Source organism: Rutilus rutilus, assembly GCF_951802725.1.
Source record: "Rutilus rutilus genome assembly, chromosome: 3".
Classification (NCBI taxonomy): domain Eukaryota; kingdom Metazoa; phylum Chordata; class Actinopteri; order Cypriniformes; family Leuciscidae; genus Rutilus; species Rutilus rutilus.
This window is the reverse complement of record NC_140211.1, coordinates 39,313,428-39,327,487: the sequence shown is the minus strand read 5'-3', so window position 1 is coordinate 39,327,487 and position 14,060 is coordinate 39,313,428. Positions and strand designations below refer to the sequence as shown.

The 14,060-nt window shown below is 36.6% G+C and overlaps 1 protein-coding gene across 2 annotated transcripts in view; it reads right to left on the bottom strand.

Moving 5' to 3' along the window:
• The window catches only part of pcxb (pyruvate carboxylase b), a 239,641-nt gene that overhangs the window by 94,082 nt on the left and 131,499 nt on the right, over positions 1 to 14,060 (bottom strand). The gene's annotated exons all lie outside the window — the stretch shown is intronic.

Below are 14,060 nucleotides of genomic sequence, written 5' to 3'. Positions count from 1 at the left end.
CTCATGTCGCTGTATGACTTTTTCTTAAAAAGAAAAGAAAAAAGAAACATTGTCCATACAATACAATGTTGTTTTGGACCCCAATGACTTTCAATGTATAGACAAAGACAGTTGATAAACTATCGAAATAAACAGGTTTAGAGTAACATGAGGGTGAGTAAATGATGGCAGAATTGTAATTTTTGGGTGAACTATCCCTTTACATGCCCTTTCTTTCTAACATAATTTACAAAGAAAAACAAAAACAGAGTTTTATAGAGTGAATGGCCGTAACCTTAGTGATCTGTGTTACATAATCAGATCCATGTGGTCGGTATCATTTGAGAAGATTAAAGTTGGCTCAGTGCTTATTGAGACCATGAACGTGTGTGTGTGTTTGAAAGAGATGGGTCGAGAAAATTTGAGAAAATGTGCTATTTCTCACCCAGTGTGTGTGTGTGTGTGTGTGAGAGATGTAGCCTAAAATAAAGGACATCCAGCTCTACTTTACATGCCTGCAGCAAATTCTGGCCCAATTTGACTAATTAAAACCAGTTTGATTGATGTATACACACATACACAGTTTATTATTACAATGTTTCTGCACTCAGGCAAATCAAACACATAAACTGGTTCATCTCTAATAGGCTGGCTACAGGATGTCCAAAAATGAACTTGTCATCTAGGGTAGTCTCATAAGGGAAATGTCACTGTTGCGATTTTTATCCTTGCACCACCGAAACGTTGCTCTGGTGACATTCTCACCTCATTTCAGACGATTCCTTCAGGCCTCTGAAAACTTATCAGGATATTATCAGGTGCATGAACAACGCAGGTAATAACATTACATGTTTGAGTGATGCAAAACACGAAAGCCAAACCCCAACCTTATTTTTAACCCTAACCTAAACAACAAGGGTAGTCACCCTGTCAAGCAGATATTCCAGATATTTTTAGGTACATTACTGTCTGAATTACATACCCAGGGCAAAATAGGCAGATGTAGTTTAGTCAAGTAGAACAAAAATAAGCATAAAGTACTATAAAAGCAGTCTATGTGACATGTGCCCTTTATTCCAAGCCATCTAAAGCTAAAAGAACGTTTGGGAACCGTACAAACAAATTTGATTTTACACTTGTGAGGAAAAACACCCCGCAGCTATATCTCCTTTTGTGTTTACAGATAACAGGTATGAAACATAATACGGGTAAGTAAACAATTTAAAAATCTTAATTTTGGTTGATAATACAACTGATAGTGGATAATAGAAAAAGTAACATACGGATATGGATAGTATATGAATTTATGTTGGTAGAAAGATGTGGGAAAGATATTATTTTTCTTCTGTAAAGGGTTTCAAAGATTCCGCCAACCCATCATTTTCTTACACTAGTATAATCCACAATTATCGTGGGATGAAACGCTGAGATAAGTGGATGACTACTCATTCGAATAGTATTTAGAAATTCATCTAATTATGTGAAAGTCTCTTGATCTTCAAAAAAATTAAAAAATTTAAAAAATACTGGGTTTGCTAGAACCATAATTGAATTTGGCCATTCATGATATTACTAAATGGATTTCAAGGCTAATGAAAACCTCTGTTAACTGGCCTTCAAGGCTAAATGCACTTAACTTAGATTACCTAATTTGTACGTTCTAATAATGTTCTACAATACTAGCTAATATCAGTTGTATGTGTTCTTTTTAACTTCACTACTAGCAGATTTATTCTGTCAGTCTGCCAGCCACACTAGCCAATGATTTAGTCCGGAACAACTGGCATGGCATGGTAACAAGTAATGCCACCTGGCTTTGGCAGCCAATAAGAGCCGTTCACAGCCAGAATGACAAAGAGATTTGTTTGCAGTGATTTATAAGGACATGCCACCACTTGAAATGAAAACAAATCTGTAGATCATTCTGATGGCAACATTAAAAGGTAGAACATGAATTTGTACATGGGAAAGTTTCACCCCATCAAAAGGCCCAGATAACCCCAGAAGAGTGAGTGAGAGAAAGGATTGGTTTCTATTCCTCTAGAACATTTTCTTTACTGTGCTCAACAAAAAGGATTCTGTTTTTGATGGCCCATTAAAAGGGATAGTTCACAACCAAAATGAATATGCTGTAATCTATTTAATCACCCTCATGTTGTTCCAAACTAAATGGCTTTCTTTCTTACATGTAACATAAAAGACTATATTTTGAAGAATATTTGAACTGCAGTGGACCACACTGTGCTGACTTTCATTGTATAAACACATTTTTCAAAATATCCTCTTTTGTTTCCCACAGAAGAAAGAAAGTCTTCTGTGGGTATAATATACTTAATATATTTTCTTATTTATACTTTAATTCATATGGTAAACACATTAATAAATAGTGTAGTGCTGTGTGTATGTGTGTGTGTGTGTATATACACAAACTTTTAAGTTAGATGAGTTTAGTCACGATTAATTGATTTGACAGCAGTAAAATTAAGATATAAAATGTAAAATGAAGCAAATTTTCAATCTGAATGATTATGGCTGCTAAAAAAAAAAAATCAATAAAAACACAAGGTACAGCTGTAAACTTTGATGTCATGGTATATTTTGAAGTTCTCACTTTTGCTGGGAATGTATCTTCATGTTCACTGTTTTCAGAGCAGATCAAAACCATTTCATATTAGCCACGCATTTGATACACCCTCTGTGATGGTGAATACAGATGTCTGACAGCAACAACCCATACTGTAACTAAAATAGAATAAATTGAACAATATCAAATGTTGTTTAACTAAATACTGTAGAAGAATTCACTGGGGCCTTTTTGTCCCCAGATGTTTAAATGTCTATTCCTGTGCGATTATCTCTCCTAACCCTGGTTATTTTCCAACACAGATTCATTGGAAAAAAGCACCTCTATCTACATTTGTTTTTGCAAAACTCAAAAAACGCACTTTCCAGCTGAAATGACCACTATAGTTGCAGTGAGTAAAACACAAATTATGATTAAAGGGGCATATTATTGATTAATAAAGACTTATTTTACAAAGTACCTTGCACATATTTTATGACTTGGTACATCATTTTCAAACATTAGCAACACAACAGAGAACGTTCACTCTCGTACCACTTTATCGTTCTAGTTTCTTGAACCACTGACCACCCCCTGCTGAGAGCTTCTGCTACCTACTTTCTATTCTCTACGCTCACACCCAGCTTCTCTCTTTGTCTTGATCTCTTTCAGCAGTGCATGTCCTGCACTTGTCATCTCCCCTGCAGTGTAAAGCCCACACTGGAGATAACAGCCACTGCTAACACAAGAATGTTCACACTGCGAATGCCAAGTGCTAACTGAAGGCAAAGATGTTAGCGTTTCCTGCACGCGTATATGTAATGTTCTCTTTAGGTTCTCTTGAGCTTTGCAAGATATCTTACAGCTGTATGATGTAAATAAATTTTTTTTTTTTAAAGGCTCAGAGGTGTAGTTTTCCAATTTCCTCTCAAACATCTCTGAAAATTTGTCAGCAATGTGCTAAACCTTAACACCAACTTTATTTATTTATGCCCATAGATTAAGAGCTTTTTATGCACTTTGGAAGGAAAAATCCTTCCTCGTTTATATTGATTATTCTCTTCGTTACAAGCTCAAATGCAAACAGCCCTTATTCCTTAAGCTGTGGCTATAATAGTGTGTGTGTGTGTGTGTGTGTGTGTGTGTGTGTGTGGGGGGGGGCTTAGACAGGGTGCTTTAATCAAAACCCTCTGCTTAACTACAAGTCCACACATTGTGCATATTGTCAGCTAATGGTTTGTTTATGCTGGCTTTCAGCATTCTGTGTGGCCTAGCGTAATTTGTTAACAGCAAATAACATAGGGTTTGACAGAGAAGCACTTAGCAGCCGCATCAAACTAAATAAATAAATAAATGAACATGAATAAAACAAGGGACATGTGTCCAGCGAAAATACATCATTTAGAGACGACAGCTGTGACTGGATACAAATAAGACTAATCACAAAGACTTGGGAAAGAAAGCAGTTAGAGAATGAGTAGAAGGACAAATAATTTGGAATAAATTTAACAATGTAATTTCTAGGATAAATGTGTTAAAGAAGAATGTTAATAAAAACACAAAGGACAAAATGGTTTCTCTTTGACATAGCGTTCACATAATACATTATAGACTTCTATAATTCAATATTATGCTGCATAGATTAGGTCAGCTGGAACCGGGAACACTTCCCATAAATCCTGATGTACTTGTTACATCATGAGAAGAATGGCATCTACGCTAATTTTAGTGTCATTGTTTATCCCAAGGTTTTCCCGCAGCCTGCCGGATCCAGGCCGTTTCCAGATCTGATGAAGGACCTAAGCCTGGACCCGATGTCAACGCAGTGCTGAAGGGCCAACTAGTCTCTCCCTATGGAGGATCCCTTTCCCACTCTACAGATAACGCGTCGTCGGGAAAACTCAATTTGCGTATCTACCCCGAATTGATAAAATAAAATAAAATTCTGAATCAAAACTATAAGGAAACACCAGTAATTTGTTTAGGTTTGGTTTGTAGGGAATTCCAAACCTGCACACATATATTCAAACGCACATAACTATAGAACCCGTTCTTAATGCGCATCTGAACGCCATCAGCGTTTCTCACAGGTTCGCGTTTAAAGTCTGTGTAGAGAGAATGGTGTCGTCTTGGCGGCCATAATTTAAAAACAAATGATCGTTGCGACGGAAGCGAATCAATCAAAACTAACTTTAGCTGGAAAATAACTTTATTAAAGAACCGCTATAAAGCCAAAACAATCTTACGTTAAATTATACATTTATCTCTGTAAAGCTGCTTTGAGACAATCTACATTGTTAAAAGCGCTATATAAATGAAAATGACTTGACTTGACTTGAAAATGGGGGAAAGAGAGTTCCATTTCCATTCCAATCAAGAACTATTGTCTTGACAATTAACAAGTGTGAGATCAAATGCAATCAATTTAATTAGCCATAGAAAAACAGAAGCACCAACAATTATTGGAGAGAGAAATTCGTAATATTTATTTCTCATTTAGCATTTTTAATTTTCAATGGCCTCATAACCTCTCCTACATGTTCATGCTGGATGTGTGGGTCCCACACATCTGGGAAGGCACCAAATTAATTAGTTATACATCACAGATGTTGTGCTAGAATGACGTTAACTGTCTATTTGCTATTTTCAATCATATGTCACTGGCTAGAATATGTACACATGAAAATAAATTAATAATAATAAAGCAATAATAGCTCTTTATTTTGAGCTTTTGTAATTTTGCAATACAATATCAACAAGAATCTTAAAATTTCCAGAAAGGAAATGCAGAGGTCATGGATTACATGAATGACCTTTCTGACTTTATGACATGCTGAAAAAGAAGTTTAAGCAGCAAAGATCTAGATTGTATCTACTACTACACTACCGTTTAAAAGTTTAGGGTCAATACGATTTTTAAAAGAAGTTTAAAACATAAGCAAGGATGGATTAAATGAATCAATAGTTTCAGTTAATATATAATTTCACAATATTCCTACAAAACTATATAGAATTGTTGAACTAAATATATATATACAAAACTAAAGTTATACAAAACTATGCATACATATAGTCCATGTTTTTATGTACAAAATGAAAAGGCACTGCATACAGAGGATGAATATTCACTCTATAAGTCTCGGTTGTGCCTGCAGCGGCAGTAGGAAACATGCTTGGTTCGTCCTTCACATCTGTAGACGTGTGGCTTCATTCACCATATCTCTCTTTTATGATGTGATGCTTGGGGTGCTGAATATGAAATGACCAATTATGCTCCATTTCTACAGAAGAGTGTTGCTATGCCTGTGCACACAGTCCAGGGAGTTCTGCCACTCTCAGATGTGAGTTTCACAGGAAGTCTTGTTCTGGGGTTTAGATGGTTTATAATGAAGTGCCTCTCCATCCTGGTTGCAATGCAGCTGATGAGTTTCTATCCGTTCTAGCATTTAGTCTTTATTTTTCTGTAATTACTTTGGGGTAATGCATGTGTCCACAGTTGATCTGGCCTCGTGATCTCCTTTTTGTGGCCTAACTTTTTTTATTATTCGAATATTTTTTCATATCTAAGTGAGGATTTGTATTCATTTTGTGTAAGGGCATGCTTTTTTATTTTAACTATATATTACTAATATATTCATTATGAATTCTACCCATACACAAAAGAATTATATTTGAAATATATTTTCTGGATATGTTTTGGAATATATGCAAATATTTGAAATTGGCCCAATAAATATATTTCATACTTATATTTCATATATTTTTGTTATATTTCAGAATATATTTCAATGTATTTGGAATATATGCCACATATATTTTTGACACTTTTGGGGACCCGTACAGAAAAAAATACATTGAAATATATTCTGAAATATAACAAAAATATATGAAATATAAGTATGAAATATATTTATTGGGCCAATTTCAAATATTTGCATATATTCCAAAACATATCCAGAAAATATATTTCTTTTGTGTATGGGTATGGCTGCCTCTTCTTCTTTCCAAGCTACAGCAAGCAGAAGCCTTGGAGGATGAGAGGAGATTACAAGGGGTTTTGTGTGTTTTTTTGTAGGAGGTCGACCTTTAAGGCTGAGCAGTGTAATGATCTCCTACACCTTGTCTGTGTCTGCAGTTGCAGTAGAGAGTATAATTGAGCTGTAGATATAAAAGGAAGATCATTAAAACTGCTATCTCTCTTTCTCAACCTCACCTTTGGTTCCATCTCCATTGTTTTGCTTTCTGCCCACTACTATCTTCCTACTGTCCTGAGACCTTTGGCTGAAAACAGCTATTTATTTTGGCTGTGGAACACAACCAAAATTATTTATATTTTCAGGTCTTCCCACCCAGTCATAAAATCTTAAGCTTCAGTAAAAATGTAAACACCACAACCGATAATAAAAAGTTAGCACTTCATTGATGACTTCATTGTCGTGGGACCTCATCATGTATGATGAAAGGTGATGAAAAAACAAACCTGCTTTTGATTCAGGTTATTGGCCACTGTTGTAAAAAGGAGATTCTGGCACCTGCATGTTTTTGGTGGTGCTACAATGTGGGTCTTAAGCACATTTTGGCATCTATGGAAAATTGTGTAAGATAAATATAAAATAAGCCATTATACTGAGTTTAAACGTATGAACCTTTGGGTTTGATTCCTGTACATGCAAGTGTCAGGGGGCAAGTGCTTCAGGGAACACATTAAACTCTCAGCAGACAATACATCTAGTTTCAGACATACTTAGGATTAAAGGAGAAGTTCACTTTTAAAAAAACTTTTGCTGATAATTTACTCACCCCCATGTCATCCAAGATGTCCATGTCTTTCTTTCTTCAGTCGAAAAGAAATTAAGGTTTTTGATGAAAACATTCCAGGATTTTTCCCCATATTATGGATTCCAATGGGACCCAAACGGATCAAGGTCCAAATGACAGTTTCAGTGCAGCTGCAAAGGGCTTTAAACGATACCAGACGATGAATAAGGGTCTTATCTAGCGAAACTAAAAATAAAAAAGTTTAAGTTTTATAAGCACAAATGTTCGCCTTGCTCTGTTCTGTGATGCGCGTTCGTGATGTCACGTAATACGCAATTACGTTGAAAAGGTCACGCTTGAAAAATTTTCTTTTTGGCTTTTTAATATTAAAGCACCTAGGATTCGCACACGAATGGGCATTTTAAACGTTAAACTGACACAAATACATTTTAAAATGTGTATATGGTCCTCCTCCCGCACATTTGTAAACACATCAAACTTGACCTTTTCAACGTAATTGCGTATTACGTGACGTCACGAACGCGCATCACAGAACAGAGCAAGGCGAACATTTATGCTTATAAAACTTAAACTTTTTTATTTATTTTTTAAATGACCGATCGTTTCGATAGATAAGACCCTTATTCATCGTCTGGTATCGTTTAAAACCCTTTGCAGCTGCAATGAAACTGTCATTTGGACCTTGAACCGTTTGGGTCCCATTAGAATCCATAATATGGGGAAAAATCCTGGAATGTTTTCATCAAAAACCTTAATTTCTTTTCGACTGAAGAAAGAAAGACATGGACATCTTGGATGACATGGGGGTGAGTAAATTATCAGCAAAAGTTTTTTTAAAAGTGAACTTCTCCTTTAAGAGCAAAGTTAGTTTCTTACCAAACACATTTTATTGAAATATATTTGCCATATGCATTCATTGTGTAGACACAAGATGGCCAAGGTGTCTAAAGGAAATCAGGACTGTATAGAATCTGAATGTGACGTCAGCAATACATTGTGAGATCTTAGGACACAGAAACTAAGGTAGAGACTGAGTAGTAGTGAATGTAAATAATGTTGTTAATATTCTCCAACATAAGAAAACTTTGTAATGGTGAACACTTGCTGCATTATCAACAGCCATATCCACTCCAAATGTAAGTGAAAGCAACACAATAAAACTCAGGTAAAAGTGAAACTGCTTAACCAAAATGTGTCTTTGTAAGTTATATTTATAGATGTATTATATATAGATTTATCATTTCTGAAAAGCTTGAATGTGTAAGCGCTCACATCACATATTATGTAGGAAAAACATCTGGAAATGTTACTTGCAGTAACACGTTGAGATCACCTAACCACCCTTTGTGTTTGTATGGATCAAGCCCATTCATTTCCTTCATTTTGTCGAAGTAGCATTCTTCTTCATGGACAAAATACATCATGCCCATACACAAAAAATGGATACAAATCATCAATTAAATATGAGAAAAAAAGAAAGAAAAAAGGAAAAAAGTAAACTCTCTCAGTAAAATGGTTGGAGAGTTATAGTGGTTTTGCAGTTGTTTCGTATGGGTTAAACAAATGGTCATGTCACAGGGTTAGACAAAATTCTAAACTGACGTACTGGCTCCCTTTCAGTTGAGTGTGAATTTGTATTGAATTTGAATGACCGGAAGAGAAAATTACTGAATTGCAATTCAAAGAAATTCAGCACAGGTAGTGCATCATGTAATACAGTTTGATATTTGCATCACATAACCAGCTCCATATGTGTGGCTTTTCTGACATAGCAAACATGCTCAGTCGCTCACCGAGTACAGCACTGCACTTACCATGTGGAGCGCTCAGGTACAAATCAACAAGTTCAGAGACTTGTAGAAGCAAGCTAAAATGGCATGGTTTCTTCAGCAAATGTTTTTATCTCACATTTGCATTTGTTAACACTATTGGGGTTTAGTGTAGGTTATACCGTGGCCTTATTAACACAATCATTAACCTTTTAGCGCCACTCACTGGACATTTAATTTCCAAACTGCCACAAATATGTACAACAACCAGCGTAATAAAACGTTGCTAGATTCACATTCATCTGTTTAAACTGCAAACTCAAGGATTCAGAGGAAAAAATATAATTTTTAATACCGATGATAACATCTACGTAAGAGTCTAATGTATCTGAAATTCTTTTAGAGAAGAAAAAAAATTGAGTATTGATACAAAATTATAACAAAATACAATATTTTCCATCACCATCAGTGCTTCAGTGGACTCCTTAAATATTTTATATAATAAACGTGATAACGCGCAGTGGGCCGATGATTCAAGATCCTATTCATATACTTGGCGCTTTGGCTTTAGTATGAGTTTGTGTCAAGTATCGCAGGAATAGATGCCGACACTCTTTGATGTTGAATGCTCGAAACACTGTCCAGATCCCCCCGATACACTCATCCAGCCCGGTACTGCGAAAACCCTCAGATCACAGCATAAAAGCTCAAACCTACAAAAAACAACATTTTTTATCCCTCTTTTTGGATTTCCACTCATCCTTATCCATCTACCCACTCAGTCCTCTCTCTCAATCTTGACTTTTTGTTGCTGCTTTTCAAAGGCGGTCACAGCAATTCTCAAGCGCAAAATTCCCATTAAGCTTCAAAGCTCCGTTTACTCCTCCCTCTTCAACATGAGCATATATGTGTGCATATGTGTGATAGAGCGCTTCACTGGAAGGTGTTCAGCTCATAATGCAACTAGGTAAACACACACTCACTTAAGAAGCGGATGTTACCTTTAGCAATCTCGTAATTACTGATTAATGGGTCAATTTAAGATTTAATTTTAACTCTAGGCTTTTTCATAGGAATAATAAGTTTGTCTTAAAGGGTTAGTTCACACAAAAAATAACATGTTGTTCCAAACCTCTATGACTTTCATTCAAATATTTAGCAAAAATATGATTTTGTACATACAAAGGAATGTTTAGTTACCAACATTCTTAAAAATATGAGTGTTAGTGTTTAAAAGATGACATGATTGTATTTTTTTTGGGATGAAATATCCCTTTGAGGTGGATGTTTGTGTGTAATTTCTGCACAACTGCTGCCACCAAACAAGTAACAATAACGACAGGTTTACACAATTCCCAATTGGTTGAGCAAATGTTTGATTGAGTTGCAGAGTTTTACACTTTTTTTTTTTCAAGAGGAATCTAACTTACACTTGTCTCTGCATATTAAGCTGGGATAGAAGGAAATGACACACTTCAGCTTTAAATCTAATCCATGTGAGCGTGAAGTATGTGTGAGATTCAGATCCTGTATACTTCTTTCTAATGTGGTTCTTTAGGAAACAGCTGTTCTGAGCGCAAGACCATAACTCATACTTGCAATGTTACTATATCCACTCAAAAACGAATTTCTCCCTCTCTATTCCTCTCCAAAGGCTTTTTTTTTTCATATTACTGTGCCTGTTCCCCAACTCTCATCTCTCAATTTCTATCTTCCTCACAGTTTTCTCCCTGCTCTCATTGATATGAATGACACATGTATTCCTTAATGATCTTTCTGTCTGATCTTTCTGCAAGAGCAACAATTCTCATTAATGATTAATCTCAAAATCTTCTACACTCAACACACACATAAAAAGCAGTACTCAAACCCCACACAAACAATTGTATATGCACCAACTTTACCAAATTAGCCAATTAAATGAATTCAGCACATAAGCCAATTAAATGCATGGGGCATCAGCAAAAGATCAAGTCAAATCCTACAAAAACTGATGGAAATGAAGATGAGAGGCATCATCAACATACACAGCGAATTACACAAAAACACTCGTTACAACTAACAGTAAACAAATATATACACACCTTTTCAGTGGGTGCTTAATAAACTGGTAAACTTTATATCCATAAAACGACTCAATGGGCTGTCATTAAGTGCGCGCTCTCACTTTCATTTCAGCCATGATCAGTAATGTTAGGCCTATCGTTCCAGAGACTGTAAGCTGGATCACGAACAGTTGGTAGAGATCCATCTTCGAGTAACAACGAGACTAAATGAAAACTGCTATGTTCATTCTAACATCCAACAACAAAACACCTCAATCGCTTAGGAGACATTCTTGTCTACAGCTGCTCCGGCGTCGAATCATTGGCGGACTGTGTACAGCTCACTCAGGGCAGGCAGGTCTATGCTAATACAGCAGTGTCAGTCGTGGGCCGGGCTTGTGCAAAAGTACGTCACATTGCCCCCAAATCTGAGAACGGCTTGTTTTGAGACAGTACTTATGATTTATGGGGATTTAAAAAAAAAAGCATTGGGTTGGATTTTTATCATTATAGGGTGGTTCCCACTAAGTAAAATGTTGTCTAAAAGACGTCTTTTCAACTAGGGATGGCGAAAACTAAAAATTGTATTGACCGACCACCGAGCCTCATTAGCCGGTTGAAACCGGTTAACCATTTAGTTTAAAATATGCTACGCTATTTGAAATAACAGCCATTTCGAGCCGCGCCTGCAATTTCGCAACTCTGTCGCATCCCTCTGCCGCTCTGCCTCCCACTCACGTCACTTTTTTTAAATCCCCTACAGCGCGAAACATGAGTCCCGCAAATGCGGCGCCGAGGAGCTTGTGTGTAATCGGAGGACAAATGGCTCCTTAGTTTCGAAATGGTTTGGGTACAAGGTGATCGCGTTGAAAATAAAGGCTTTGTCTTGCGTTAGAAGCTCATTTGAAACATTGCCGCGGCTCATTTAAGAAAATGACAGCTCCGAAGAGACGCCGCTTTAGTTTGAGGTAGTGCTAACAATAATAAAGAAAGATGATGATCATCATCACCTTACATCATAGATGATGTGCTACTACTGTATTTAAGCACTGTATCACACAAGTTGCAACTTACATCTGTGTCATTCTTTTTGGTGAAATGGTCCCACACACTACTTTTCTTTGCACGCTTCATCCTGTCGTCTGCCCTGGCTCTAACCTCGAGTGTTTTAGCCTGTGGCCTTTACTTTTCGCAAACCTTGTGAGCACGCGAACCCAAACGCTGTGACCTCGCGCCAAATGTTTTTATTGGTTTATTAAGTACTAACAGGCGAGTTATGAAAAATTTAGTGTGAGGGATTTGTTCACTTCACACAAAAAGATCTTGGAATGAGATGGCTAACTGTAGTAGCGTTTAGTCCACTGTCTATAATAGCCTAATTTAGAGATTACTTTTTTTTTTTTTTTACCGACTACCGACAAGTTTGATCGGTTAACGTTGATACGGTCAACCATCGGTCAAACGGTCATCGGTTAACATCCCTATTTTCAACGTCTTTGTCACTAAAGTCGTACGTTGAAAAGACGTCTACTGAGGAGCCAGAATTAAAGTTATGACGTCTTTTTATGACGTCTTTGATATAGACAAGCAATGACGCGTCACCGTGGAAACCATAAAGTGACAAGTTCTAAATAACGGTCGCCTTGGAAAACTCACGCTATAGGGGGTCAGCCAGAATATTTTAAACTTACGTGTGAAAGGGTTAAAGAGAATGGAAGATGAGACTCTAATTGGTTTAACACACATAAATCCCAAAACAAAACACACCCATGAACTTGCGCCGTGCACTTTAGACCATGTGCTTAGATCGTTAAAATAGGGCCCATACTGTTTCTGGACCAAATAAACACTCTCAGGATGCATTGAATTAAAATTCATGTTTATTGCAATGTAATTTCCAATTGTAATTGCAAAGCAACTAACAGACAGTTTGTGTTTGTCCAAAAATCATTAACATAAAGGAAACATCTGTAAATCACACATCTTTGGATCATGAGAGAAACCAGATCTGAAGGAAAGACTTTCTGGTTCAGACACTTGTGCCGCCCTTAATCACAGACATAAAATACAGATACTTTGACTATTTCTGTCAGACATCTACAGAAGATCTTAGTGAGAATTAACAGAGGTTTAGATGTTGATATTTGTTTCATTTTAAGTCACTTTTGTGGTGATCAGTGTTTGCTTTAGTTGGGCTCTTGGTCCCCTTTCTTTTTGCATTAGCTTTTCTTTGGCTGCTGTAACTGTGTGTTTGTATAACACAATTGTTGTGGCAGAGAAAGCCAAGAAAAAGTAAGATCAGGTGTTATCATCTCCTTGTTGATGATGACATAATCATCACAAAACGAACATCTAATGTTGTGTTAAAAGTTTTGTGTTTATATTTGCATTTATAACCGCCAACCTATCACGTAGTAACACACAGGCATCAAGATTTTGGATATGAATCACAACAACGGTGACAATCAAAACAAAAAAGCTTGGGAATCAAGGATGAGTTTTGTACTATGAAAGCTACCCATCATGCATTGCAGCATGAAGCTTTTTTTTTTTTTTTTTGTGATTGTCACCATTGTTGTGAATCATATACAAAATCTTGATGTCTGTGTGTGACTACATGATACTTTACACTTGCTCAAAACACCGTGTGCACATCCTTTTTATCCACCTCTAAATAAGTGATCATTTAAATGCTATTGGTGCCAATATTGCAGTTCCACAAGGTGGGCGGCTATAAATGCCAAAGCATCTGACAACATTAGATGCTTGCTTTGTGATGATTTTGTCATCATCAACAAGGAGCTGATAACAGCTGATCTCGCTTTATCTTGGCTACCTCTGCCACACAGTTACAGCAGCCAAAGAAAAGCTAACGCAAGAAGAATGGGGACCAAGAGCCCAACTAAAGCAAACACCGATCACCAC